Source organism: Rutidosis leptorrhynchoides, chromosome 3, assembly GCF_046630445.1.
Source record: "Rutidosis leptorrhynchoides isolate AG116_Rl617_1_P2 chromosome 3, CSIRO_AGI_Rlap_v1, whole genome shotgun sequence".
In the NCBI taxonomy this organism is placed as follows: Eukaryota; Viridiplantae; Streptophyta; class Magnoliopsida; order Asterales; family Asteraceae; genus Rutidosis; species Rutidosis leptorrhynchoides.
Genome location: NC_092335.1, coordinates 462,432,017 through 462,445,334, shown reverse-complemented (window position 1 = coordinate 462,445,334; position 13,318 = coordinate 462,432,017). Strand labels below are relative to the sequence as shown.

The 13,318-nt window shown below is 33.6% G+C and overlaps 1 long non-coding RNA gene across 1 annotated transcript; it reads left to right on the top strand.

Moving 5' to 3' along the window:
* The first annotated feature begins 11,890 nt into the window (after nucleotides 1-11,890).
* Nucleotides 11,891-12,927, top strand: LOC139898050 (uncharacterized). The gene is made up of 3 exons (XR_011776865.1): nucleotides 11,891-12,125; nucleotides 12,673-12,775; nucleotides 12,886-12,927. It is a non-coding gene; the product is annotated as an uncharacterized lncRNA (long non-coding RNA).
* The last annotated feature ends 391 nt before the right edge of the window (nucleotides 12,928-13,318 follow it).

The window sequence follows — 13,318 nt, the reverse complement described above, 5'->3', positions numbered from 1 at the left end:
ACAAAATACAGTAATGTGAGTTTCATTACTCCCTTTTTAAATGCTTTTACAATATATATTTTTGGGACTGAGAATACATGCGATTTTATAAATGTTTTACGAAATAGACACAAGTAATCGAAACTACATTATATGGTTGAATGATCGAAGCCGAATATGCCCCTTTTGCTTGATAACCTAAGAATTAGTAAACCGATCTACTAATTGACGCGAATCCTAAAGATAGATCTATTGGACCTAACGAACCCCATCCAAAGTACCGGATGCTTTAGTACTTCGATTTCATTTTTATCATGTCCGAAGGATTTCCCGGAATGATAGGGGATATTCTTATATGCATCTTGTTAATGTCGGTTACCAGGTGTTCAATCCATATGAATGATTATTTTTGTCTCTATGCATGTGACGTATATTTATGAGAAATGAAAATCTTGTGGTCTATTAAAATGATGAAAATGAATGATTATGATAAACTATTGAACTCACCAACCTTTTAGTTGACACTTTAAAGCATGTTTATTCTCAGGTACGAAAGAAATCTTCCACTGTGCATTTGCTCATATTAGAGATATTACTTGGAGTCATTCATGATATATTTCAAAAGACGTTACATTCGAGTCGTCGAGTTCATAAAGATTATTACTAAGTCAATTATAGTTGGATATATTATGAAATGGTATGTATGCCGTTCAATTTTGATGTAATGAAAGTTTGTCTTTTAAAAACGAATGCAATGTTTGTAAAATGTATCATATAGAGGTCAAGTACCTCGTGATGTAATCAAATGTAATGTATTCGTCCAGATGGATTAGGACGGGGCGTTATATTACTTGTATTTCTCTCCTTTATGTGTTAGCGTAGAAAAGATATGCTGATCGAGAAGGCATTTTACGTTGACCATGTATGTGTGCGAGTAGAGTCACGGTTGTTGACTATCTGTGATTGTGAGTAAGTATCCGTGTTAACGGTTGAGACGGTGCGAGTTAGGGTGTAAGTCTTGGTGTTCCAAGCGTCTCCTTAGTGATGCGAAAGAAGTACATAGGCAAGTTTTGCGGCCTAAGTAGATAGTGACTAGCGGGTGTCACTAGAAAGTTGTGGGCGTTGAGCCGTAATGTTCGTTGGAATTGTGTGACTTCGAGTAGTCAAGTGACGTATGACACCGAGGATGGACCCCGAAAGGGTCGAGCTATTGAGACTCGGTGGTAGTATTGGGAGTTGCATAACACTATGTCAGGTGCCTCCGTATACCTGCTAGTGGAATGCTTCACTCCGGTGGTGTGATTACTTTGTACTTGGGTACCGATGAGAAAACCCGAAGGTACGATAATGGTTTATTGTGACGATTAGCGGGCGTTGACGTTTAACTGATTCGAAAGGAAGAGGTTTGAGTTCCTTGCAGTAAGTCCGCGGAAGATTTTTGAGTATGACCAACGTTGATATCGGTCATGTGTGTTGTGGAATGTTGAAATTCCACAAGATATTATCATCTCGACGGTGATAGCGTGGGGTTAAAACCTTAAGTGGGGAAGTATGTACCCGGAGGGTACGGTGGTTCCTCGGTTTGGGAGGTGTGTTTGAGCCATTTGTCGGAAGTCGTCTCGTTTTGAGAGCCAACTAGAGACGTAGAGTGTTAGTTTGGACTGTCTCGTGTAGAGATATACTAGTGTAGTGCGCGTTCGAAAGCGAGTTCTCGAGAGTATTGAGGACTTGTATGCGCGAGAAGTGGCAAGATCATCTTTAATGGGCAATCGAAATGATGTTCACCGTGTAATGGTGGACGAGTTTTGGGAATTTTGGGGTTGCGTGTCAGTTGAAGTTACCGAAAAGTTGCGGGAAATTCCATCACCGTGTGCGTGGTACGGATGACCCAAACTAGTTGACGGTTGGCAAGGATACTCTGAGTTGTAGATTAGAGTATGCCAAGGGATTATGGAGGATTATTGTGTGGATAGGACGTCACGTTCCAAAGAAGTGGAACTTATGGGATGCAATGGCGGCATCAAAGGATCCGAGATTGTGTGAGAACTCGAAAACTTGAGGAAAGTGTGTTGTCCCTGTTCGCGACGAGGGTCAGATCGCGAGGACGCGATCCAATCTAAGTGGGGGAGAGTTGTAAGACCCTAAACCTAAGTGTACAGGTGTACATAAACGTCGAATAATCAAACTGTATTAATTTGAAACTCACAGACTGGTTTTGAGTGTGTGCGCGCCGCGCACATTCAGAGGTGCACTCCGCGCACTGTCCCTGCGACAGAATTCTGCTTTTTTCTATTTGAGTTAAATGAAGGGCAGTTTGGTCTTTTCACTTGTTGGACGGCTTGAGGCCACAAAACCTGATCCAATCTCATTTGGATCTCATTCTTCATCTCTTCCACACACTTTCAAACCCCAGAGTGAGAAATAGAGTTTAGAGAGAGAAAGCTTCATTTGGAGAAGAAGAAGCTTGAATCAATCGAAGTTGCAAGTGTTAAAGTTGTTCATCTCGTTCACGGCTACGTTGTGGTTGTATTGGTAAGCTCTAACTCTGAGTTTTCATAGTATGATTAGTGTTCATAATTGGGGTTTTGATTTGGGTGTTCTTGAGTAAACCTACTAGTTGATAATTAGGTGATTGAGCTAGTAAATGGTGTTAATGACCATTGTTGGTTGGTTTGGGTTGGTTAGTGAAATTGATTAGTTGATCATCATGTTCGGGTGTTAAAATCACTAGTTAATTAAGGTTATAAGTGATTAAAGGTGTAAGCTTGCAAATAGGTGTTTTGACTTAAGATTAGGTCAAAATGGGTTTTGTGTCAAATGATGCAAGTAATGCGTTTCGTTGTTGAAACCTCGGGTAAAACATGGTGGTAGAACATAATCGCTAGTTAATTGTGATTATCAGTGTTTTGGGCGAGATTTGACTTAGTCAAAGTGGAGTATGTGCAAATGGGTCGAAATTGCACTTATGGTGTTTTTGGGCTTAAGCTAGAGTGTTTAGCTTACTTGTTTGTGAATTATCTAGGTGATTCACATTTGGACGATTAGGAGCTTAAGCAGGAGTTGCCTTTCTTGTAATCGAGGTGAGTGGAATATTTATACATGTATGTATGTAGTTTATTTACTCGTACGCGATGTGGGCCTTAGGTGCCACATCGTGAGTGTTGGACGTTATGTCACAAGATGGTGACTTATTGAGGTTATGGGTGAGGAGAACTACGGGTCGGTAGTGTCTCGTTAGGTGCCTCACATGTCGGTGACACCTCATGGTGGTTCACGAGGCGGTGACCCCTTAGTAGTTGGTTGGTGAGTCACAAGTCGGTGATACCATAAGTCGGGGAAGTGATTCACAAGTCGGTGACAGTTCGTAGTGTTCACGAGTCGCTAACACTAGATGGTGAATCACGAGTCGGTGATACCATAAGTCGGAGAAGTGATTCACAAGTCGGTGACATTTCTTAGTGCTCACAAGTCGGTGACACTAGGTGGTGCTTCACGAGTCGATGATGCCACATGGCGCTCACAAGTCGGTGACCCATACGTATTAGTGGGTGGTTCGCAAGTCGGTGACACCCTTTGGTGATTCACAAGTCGGTGACACCTTATGATGAGTCACAAGTCGGTGACATCATACGAGTGAGACTCGACGTTTTTTGGTTGACTACAAGCCGGTAGTACCAAAGCGAGGGAAGGGTTAGCATGTTTATGCCTTGTTTACGTTTAGTATATTATTGTGGCGGTTTATATACTAATGTTGTTGATAGTTGTATGTTTGGTGATGCTAGCTCGTTTATACGTTTGTTTGCATGGTATTTGTAATTGGATGCGTGTAGGTAAATTACATATGTATATGTATAAGTATTGCATTCACTAAGCATTAGCTTACCCTCTCGTTGTTTACATTTTTAGGTACGGAAGCGGATTCGGCAAGGGTATGCTCGGGATTTAGATGATTTCCCCTTTTGATGCTTGCATGGATTACTTTTGGTTTCGACTTAGGATTGAATAATTTATCTCCAAACATCATGCTCGTAGTTGTGTTTGGAACTTAAACTCATGTAGTCGAAAATTGTATTTTGTACGTAAGTCGTAAAACGGCCGATGTGGGCCCGGTGTTGTAAAACTTGTTTTATTATTGAAACGTGTTAGTTTTACATATTATAAAATGTTGTGAAAAGCGTTTAGTCTAAAAGTGTCGGGAAGTGGGTGATCATTAAACGAAAATTGGATATTTTGGACAGCGGGCTGCCAGACCTTGTGCGCGCCGCTCACACAAGGGGCTGCGCGCCGCGCACCTTACTGATGTATAAAAAAAAAAAAAAAATTCGCGTCTTCGGTTGGATAACGGGTTGGTTCGTTACGTTTAAACCAAGCTGTATTCCCGTATTCTCGAATTTCCTTGCTCGTTGCAGACTTTGCTTTCGCATTCTGTTTTTTTTTTCAATATACATATTCACATCATATACTCGTACTTACACTAAGTATTTATACAAGTAAGAATGAGTGTCTAAATTTCCTTCAAAATAAGTTATTCCTACACTTTTTCACAATTATCGTTTTCTTTCTTAAAATCTTTCATATTGGATATTTTTCTTACCATGTGAATATAGTACTGTAACATTATTCAGAGGTTAGAAAACAAGGGGAAAGTGTACAATATTCGTTTATAAGTGTTGTTTTCACCATTATAACTCTTCATTTATTTGTTTGTATCAATGTTAATAATCATTGGCGAATCTATATAGAGACTTGTGAGGTCACAGAACATCGCTAGTATAAACTTTTTAGTAGAAATTTCTTTTAAATTGTATAGGACGCCACCAAATTTAAATGTATGACCTCCATATATTTTTTAGATCTATGATTTTTCTTTTAAATTGTATAGCACACAATTAAATTATACTACACTAACCTCATATTTTTTGAATTTATAATTTTTTTGAAGGTAAATTATCACTAAAATAGCATTCTAATATAATTAGTATTGAAAAAAATTTCGAGACCTCAGTAAATTATAATCCTAAAATCGCCACGGCTGATAATACAAGTTTAACAAAAACAACCCTAATAGTAATTTCACTACTTGTTCTCAAACCAGCATGGTATATTCAATATAAGTAACTTTGCAATTAAATACACACCAATGGACATTTCATTAATCGAATATTCTGAGCAATAACAATATTTTCTATAATCTGAATTTTTTAAATTCCCATGAATTTACGGGTCATGGAAATTTTAATGATATACGAGTATATAAAAAAAATTATATTAAGCCTCATGTGTCACATTTTCCTTTATATTGAGGGTCGAAATAGCATCCCAAAAGTTTTGGTTACAAATAAAAATAAAAATTAAATAAAAATTGGAAGACACGTGTATTTTAGCGGGTCAATAAAGTTGGGCGGATTAGAAGTGTTCACCAATCGATCGCCCTCTGGCCGATTACTCCAAAGTGAGACCCACGTGGTCTGTTTTTCTACTACTCCGTAATAATATTCGTTTATAAGTGTTGTTTTCACCATTATAACTCTTCATTTATTTGTTTGTATCAATGTTAATAATCATTGGCGAATCTATATAGAGACTTGTGAGGTCACAGAACATCGCTAGTATAAACTTTTTAGTAGAAATTTCTTTTAAATTGTATATGACGCCACTAAATTTAAATGTATGACCTCCATATATTTTTTAGATCTATGATTTTTCTTTTAAATTGTATAGCACACAATTAAATTATACTACACTAACCTCATATTTTTTGAATTTATAATTTTTTTGAAGGTAAATTATCACTAAAATAGCATTCTAATATAATTAGTATTGAAAAAAATTTCGAGACCCCAATAAATTATAATCCTAAAATCGCCACGGCTGATAATACAAGTTTAACAAAAACAACCCTAATAGTAATTTCACCACTTGTTCTCAAACCAGCATGGTATATTCAATATAAGTAACTTTGCAATTAAATACACACCAATGGACATTTCATTAATCGAATATTCTGAGCAATAACAATATTTTCTATAATCTGAATTTTTTAAATTCCCATGAATTTACGGGTCATGGAAATTTTAATGATATACGAGTATATAAAAAAAATTATATTAAGCCTCATGTGTCACATTTTCCTTTATATTGAGGCTCGAAATAGCATCCCAAAAGTTTTGGTTACAAATAAAAATAAAAATAAAAATTAAATAAAAATTGGAAGACACGTGTATTTTAGCGGGTCAATAAAGTTGGGCGGATTAGAAGTGTTCACCAATCGATCGCCCTCTGGCCGATTACCCCAAAGTGAGACCCACGTGGTCTGTTTTTCTACTACTCCGTAATAATAATATATAACTCGGTAGCAATCGGACATTTTATAAAAATTTTGTTTATTATGTCAAAATAAGATAATTATCCAAACTTACTATTTATATTTATATTTATATATGTTCTAAAATAGTCGTTCATATACAAAAAATAACTACTAATTATCTTAAAACTTCTTAATTGTTCTCATTTGTTACTTCTAATCATTTATTCAAAAATAAATTCAACCCATCTTAATTGGAATACAAAAATAAACCCGACATGTTTAATTTTAAATTCAACAAAAATTTGTATGCGACACCTATTTTGAAACTAAAAAAATATTTTAAAAAGAATTAATCGGTTTTCGATCTCATAGTAGTGTTCTATTTAATTTTTAATTTGATTTGATTTGATATTACTCATAATTCCTAACAATCTTCAGGTTTTGAAAAGCTTGTGTGGGCGTCTAAATTTTTAAATTAGCAAATGTAGTACTAGTTTGTTCTTAACGATTAAATATTAAAAGAAATTATTTTTATAGATAATTATGATTTTTTTTTTCTAAACGCTCAGCGTCTAAAATAAAATAAATATTAATTTGTTATACCTTATTTATTCACGACATACATTATATATTCATATTAACCATATATTTATTTATATAGTTCTTAATGAAAAACAAACAAAAACCCTGGTATGACTTTTGTGTAGTTTGTATCTTTTTTTTCATTCGGAATTATTTTATGTGTTTAGTGTTTATTTGACTACATCGCTATAGCATGCAAATACTATATTTTGTCGCTAAACTTATCAATATTGTAGCATTTTCATCGCTCTGCTTGTTTAATCAAATCTGCAATCATCGTGGGTACCCTACGGCCAATTCATACACAGTTTGTTTGGTCATAAAGCACTTTATTTTTTGTATATGTCCATAGTCGTGTTTAGCTTTATATCTTCGTTTTATTTCATAGCGTAAGGGGACTCTTATCGGTTATCCGTTACGGCCATTATTGTTAATTTCTTTCATTGGCGCCTATATTAGCAAATATGTCATGAGCTTTCTTCAACTACGCGTGGTTCATTTTTTCGTTGGATGAAAATCTTGATCACGGAACACTTTGTTTATATTTGTTGTACATTTTGCCTTATTACTTGTACTCGTAAATAATTAATTAATTTAGTGGGTGTGAGGAAGTGCGATGGTTACATCATGGTTATTAGCAGTTAGTGATGGAAAGAAGATGTTGACGTAGGGCTGATGTGCCAGTCCGTGATACCATAACATAATGTCATGGTTAAGCAGGGGCGGAGCCAAGATTTGATAATGAGGGAGGCTTACTCGACAATTAAAAAAGACAAACTAAATAAAACTAAAGGAGACCAACTTTCTATATATAACCTATTTTATTTGTTTGACACATATATAGATAACCACTTTACGAAACTTTAGTAATTACTGAAAAAATAAAAAATGCTACTATAAAATTTGCAGTATGAAAATTGATATGGCCCATCCAAAATTTGATAAGTAAGTGTGTAAGATATATTTCAGTTAATATTACTCTGTACTTGGCTTTGGAAGGTAGGTAACTCAAATAACTAGGTTATGTTGATAATTGAGGGAGGCTTAATTAAACTAATTAAATATTCATTGGAATCGAGTCTGTTGAGGGAGGCTGAACACCCCTCTGTCCCCTCCCTGTCTCCGCTACTGTGGTTAAGAGTGGTCTAAACAAGAGCATTGACTCCTCTACATTTATGTTTTCATATTAAAGAGATAATGATAATGATATCTGTCGTTAATAAAAAAAATAGTTCATTGTATCTTATGGTAAGTGTACGAAAAAGATCAAATTGGTTGTACTTTAAAATGTTGAAAAGAATATCCGAATTTTCCATATTTTAAAAATTCACATTTAATTACTTTTTCAACACTAGACTGAATTTAATACGGATTTGTTTCTCGCGTTACGTTAATAAAATTATTCTTGTTACGAGTATTGTTATATTATTATGTAATTATGTAAACGTGCACATTGGCCAAAGAAAACAAAAAATAATACTCGTACTAACTTTACTAAATAATTTAATAAATTGTCTACGTTGAGCTTTTTTTTTATGCGTGTGATTGTGTCATTTTCCAAGTTCCAACCATTTTCTAGTGCGAAGTTAGAATTTTTAATGAATGGTGCCATAAAACAATATCAACTTATTAAGTCTCAATAGCAAATGTTTCTCTTTCTATGATACTAATAAGACATCCATTTAGAAATTATCATTCATTCAATTAAAAATATCTTATTTTACAAGCTTTATTAGAAAACAAACATTTTTCAACCGTTGCTATTGCAAGAGGCAAAACTAAGGCAAACTTTAATAATTAATAGACATGACCATATGAAAGTTGTTTTTAAAGTTTCTATCATCTATTTAGTGAGGTCGGTAATCCAATTTAAGTTAATAAATCTTTCACCTCGATACACAACCTTTTAGTACATGTCAAGTTCACACTTTAGATTCATTTCTGATAGTACTTTTCTTTTTACCAATTTTTTTAAGTGTTTTGCATCTCTATATAATCAATGATCAATATCTTTTAAATAGTTAATTAGAAGAAAAAAAAAAAAAATACTCCGTAGATGGGTGCATGTTTATTAAGTTGGTATCCAAGGGATGGGGTTATTTGTTAATAACTAGCTGTGGAGCCCTCGCTTCGTGCCGGGAGCTCCATTTTGAATGCGAGTTAAAAAAAAGCCTTTCCTTTTGTGGATCTATTTTGTAAAAAAGAATTTTTTTCGACATCTAACATTGAAGGGTTGTTCTTTTTGTGAAAGTTGATTATTTTAGCGTTAAAGTTAGTTGATCTATTTTGTAAAAAAAAAATATTTTTCGACATCTTTTGGTAGCATTGAAGGGTTGTTCCTTTTAAGAAAGTTGCTTCTTTTATCGTTGGAGACAAAAAAAAAATGTAGCACAGTAGTGGCCTATGTGGGTTCTACTGTTTGAGCGCAGTGTAGAAGCCAGTAAAGCGTGGTGGGTGTTTTTGGTGTTAGTGATGGGATAAATAATAATTTATAATATAGGTATAAAGTAGGGGGTTCAATTTGTATTTTAATGATAGTTAGGAAGTTGGTTTGTAAAAAATAAAAAATTGAATAGTACTATTCATAACAAATAAAACAAATTATGTCTATTAGTTATATTGGTTGTCTATTAGTTATATTGGTAATACAAAAATTATACCCATATTTAGTTATAGAATTAGAGGCACACATAGCATTTCATTGGTGTCAATTGACACCTCTAGATCATGTGGCTCCGCCACTGGCATTTTCTCCAACTACCTTGTTTTTGTATCTACGTTGATTTTTTCCAAATGAATATAGTACTCCGTACTTTACTAAATCATTTAATGAATTGGCTACGTTGATTTTTTTCAAATGAATATAGTTATTATAATGTCTTTGATATAAAATCTTTACTCTTTTACTGACCTATGCTAAGTGAAATCGTTTAACAATTTTTTGATGGGAAGTTACATCATACATTTATTTATATTTATATATAAATCATTTAATGAATTGGCTACGTTGATTTTTTTCAAATGAATATAGTTATTATAATGTCTGAGATATAAAATCTTTACTCTTTTACTGACCTATGCTAAGTGAAATCGTTTAACAATTTTTTGATGGGAAGTTACATCATACATTTATTTACATTTACATTTATATATATATAAATTGTGGTAAATGGTGACAAAATCTATATATATAAATTGTGGTAAATGGTGTCAAAATCTGATTGGCTAATCCCATTCGTTAACAGTAACTCTTAACCCGACCCATTCCCTTTTAACCCTAATATCTTCATTTAGGAATTATACACCCACGCATCTGGATCCTTTCATCACTCTCTTCATCCTTCATCGACCTTCACCTACATCCTGGCGATTTTCTACCTCGCTGCGTTCGCCATTTTTTCCTCACTTCAGGTAAATCTCAATTGATACTTTTGATCGACTTTAAACACTAGATGATGTTATAAGCTCTTGATTACATACAAATTCACACTTCTATACGAACTTTGTAATTAATTAGTCTGATGTTGATGTGTATTTTGGTATCAACATGAAGGTGATTTTTATTTTTATTTTTATTTGCTTTTTTGGTTGTTATTTTGGATTTTGCCTTGAAAATCGATGTTGATATATGTGTTCAGATTGTTATAATCGATTCTGCATCTGTTATTTTCAGTTTGTTTGATGAATTCTGTTACAAGTTTAATGTGTACGATTGAATTGCTAAACTGTTGCTTTAACATTTGTCTTTTTTTTCTCTCCTGTAGTTATCAGCTATTTCTGATGCAGTCGGATGAATTTATGGCTTAAATAAGGAACTTGGTCAGGAAAGATCGTGTGTTAGTGACATTATATTCTCATCTATTTTCTATCCTTTATACTGGTAATTGTGTTTTATCTAACTTTTTTCCCTTGGATATGTTCTTGCTGATCAGACAACAAAATTACTATGAACAGAATGTTACAGTAAGGATTGTGCTTTCTACCTACTCCATGGGTTTGTTCATATATTATATGTGAATTAAATCGAATTCTCTTTTTTAGTTCTGTTTAGATGTTTTGATTTGGTCATCTTTTGAGCTTATCTTGCAAGCGTTAATTGAAAATTTGTTTTGTATATAGTGTCTGTGGTTTGAATGGTCAGTTACAAGATGCCCTCATGCCCCTGTACATTTACTGATTGTAGTACTGCATAATTCATATTCATATTTTAAATTGAAGCACGCCAATAATCAATAATATTGTTCTTTCTATCATTCTTTTAACAGTTTTTGTGTCATGCGATTTGTTTGATTGTGATTCTCTGTTGCATAAACTTAGTATTAGTTTGAGTTCAAAAGACAATTATTATGGTTTATATGTAAATTGTACATTTTTCGTTAGCATTTGTTATACTGCAATTGCTTTCAATTGTTATGTTTTATGAAAAAGTGTAGTTGCTGGATCAAACAAGTTACTACAATTACATGCATGTTTGCAATTATTTTAACTGTTTAGTGCATAATCTATGTGTTTCTCCGGCCTTCCCCTTCTATTTGCTAGGTATAGTTTTGTTTTTGTTAGGAATTAGTAAATTTTGGGGTTTGAAGTTGGTATTACTATATCGATTGAGGCTTTTTAATTTGATTTTAAACCTGAAGCATTGTTTGTATGTTTTCTAAGATTTGTTTCTTCCTATTTTTTTTCTTCCTTCTAATTCTTTTGCTTGCAAATTTTTAGACAATTTCAAGACTACGGGTTTTTAATTTATGTAACTCAAAGGTCTGTCGTTTGTAAATTATTGCAATTTTCTTATCTGATTGAAAATGTTCAAAATCGAGGGACAAAGATGGGGCAAGATACATTACAAAGATACGAACTATTTTATGTTGCTGCTTTTAAGTGGTATATTTCTCATGTAATATGCAGTGAATGTATTGCCATATGGGTCCCTAAATTGTTGATGCAGTGAAGGCATTTTTATGATTATTATTGATTTACATTGTGTGTATGTGTACTGTGTATATCATGTTTAGTCTTTTTTTTGTTATTTTTTGATTGTTCAGGCGTTTCGGATCTTTGTAATGATATTGTTTTCTTTCAATTTATATAGATTATTGGATTATTCTAAGTATAGAAGATGAAATAAAATATACAAGAAATCAAAGACAAAGAGGAGAAAACATTTTAGGATGATAATTTCAACACTGAATATGGTGATGATCATGAGGATAATGGAAATGATTTGATGCAAGAAGGAGATGGCATTAAGAAGAAAAAGGTACGTAATACTTAATTCTTTCCTTTGGCATGACAGTTTGGCTTTTTTAAGTCAAACTTCAAATTTTGGTGATTTATGGTCGTTTTGGTTTAGCTTTGATGATAAGTATTTGGTGCATTCTATTAATTAGTTAAGACAGTTTGACTTTTTATAGTTAAATTATAGACTTTGGGTCAATTGAATACGAGTATATTTTTTTGATGATTATAATGGGCTTTATATGATTTTAATGGGTTATCAAAGCAAACATATTCCTGTTTTTGGCCAAAATTGGAAGTACATTAGGATCATTGTTTGTTTTGCGTATTGACACACATTTGACAAAAAATCTTTCAAAAATAATAATGCAGGCCAAATGCGAGTAGGCAACCCTTCGCCACCTCAATCTGCACATTCTTGAATATCAGCACTCATTTTTATGGAGTAAATGCTCGCGAAATTTATCCAAAAGTACTGCATTTTAGTGTATTTTACTCTCATCGATAGGATGCAACATTTGTTTGGGGTGTAAGACATGATTGACCTTCAACAATGTTTTGTATTGTAGGAAGGCTGGTGCAAAAGATGTGATGGTGTGACACAATTGACTAAAGATTTCTCAAATTAAAGTAATAGAAGTTCTGACATGGCCTATGAGTCTAATAAAAGATGTAAGAATTCTTCACAAACTTATTGCAATTAAAAGTAGCATATTTTCTGCTTAGTGTTTATTTTAGCATGGGTACTTTTAAAACTAACCTATACTTTTGTTCTTTTGTAGCCAGTGAAAGGAAAACAGAAGACCATCTATTCGATTCGATTCGATTCGATTCACATCCGTTTACATTTACTTATGACTGAATTTATAGGTTCACATGTGTACTCCTTGAAAGATTTGAAATTTTATAGCATGTTAGCTATTGTTTAGGAAACAACAATGTATATGTATGCACAATTATGCCAGCTCCACATGAATGCTTTCAAGGTGGCCGCCGCAACGCGTGGTCCAACCTACTCCGTCACAAGCGCTGTTATTGTCCCCACTACCGTGTATGTAATTTTCATTTCCAAACTACCAGGTAGGCTTTGCTTTTCTTACGAATTTGTACATTTAGGGTATCAATTTTTCCTGCGATTGTTTACTATTCCTTTATTATTTTCTTATATCTTTTACGCAGCTAATTTTTTTGGGGGTTTTTTTGGTTACCGCATGT